Genomic DNA, 917 nt, shown 5'->3' with positions numbered 1-917 from the left:
CTGGCAGCTTCCAGCTCTGAGCAAGCTCAGAACTCCCCTTGTAAGGATGAACAAACAGGAAAACATCACCAGACACATGAAAAGATGCAGGAGTTCAAAGCAGAGGTTCCCTTTGAGGAATCAGAGAAAGTACCTGCCTATGAAATCGAGTCCCCGCCAGGAAAAGGAAGACATTTTACAACAAATACAAATGCAGAAAAACACTAGATTTGATAACCGAATCCGAGAACTTTTTTTGTTACTGTTGTATCCAGCAAAACAAATGGCGGACAGCTCTAAACAAGATAAAACACAAATACTCAAAATTAGGAAACCAAAAATGGATATAATCATGAATAAGGAAATTATCCAGCATTCTAAAAGGCTATTATGAACGACTCTGGCTCATAAATTTTTAAATATTGATCAAATAGATGATTTTGGAAATGTATGAATGTTACCAAAATTGTCTTCAGGCACAAAGCCGTTGTGTGACAAGTCCTGGATGATAAGCTTGAGTAGAAATGATGTGTATCAGTCCTAGGCTGAAGTATAATTGCTGGTGAGATACTACAGCATTTTCTTTCCCCACTTCATCAGTCAAAGCGGTCCTATGTTCCAGATGGTACAGCCGCAGGATGGGGGAGCCCCCATCAGCCTGGGTCACTGATTTGCCACATGGGGAAGAGTTGCTCTTATGAGTTTCTGGACCTACAGAACTTTGTGGTGCTTAGCCAAAGGCATCTGGAGTCCTATATTACTACAGAATGCCTAATGTAAATAGCCAATGTATTAAATAATAGGGAAAAATTAGTACATTTCCATTAAAGTCATGCATGCCTACATCACTGCTATTATTTAATGTTTTTGGCTAATGCCAATCCAGCAAATGCAATTAGGCAAGAAATAAAAGAGAGATTACTGTTCTGGTTACCATC

This window comes from Hipposideros armiger, unplaced genomic scaffold (genome assembly GCF_001890085.2).
Source record: "Hipposideros armiger isolate ML-2016 unplaced genomic scaffold, ASM189008v1 scaffold_31, whole genome shotgun sequence".
NCBI lineage: Eukaryota > Metazoa > Chordata > Mammalia > Chiroptera > Hipposideridae > Hipposideros > Hipposideros armiger.
This window is presented reverse-complemented; position numbering follows the sequence as displayed.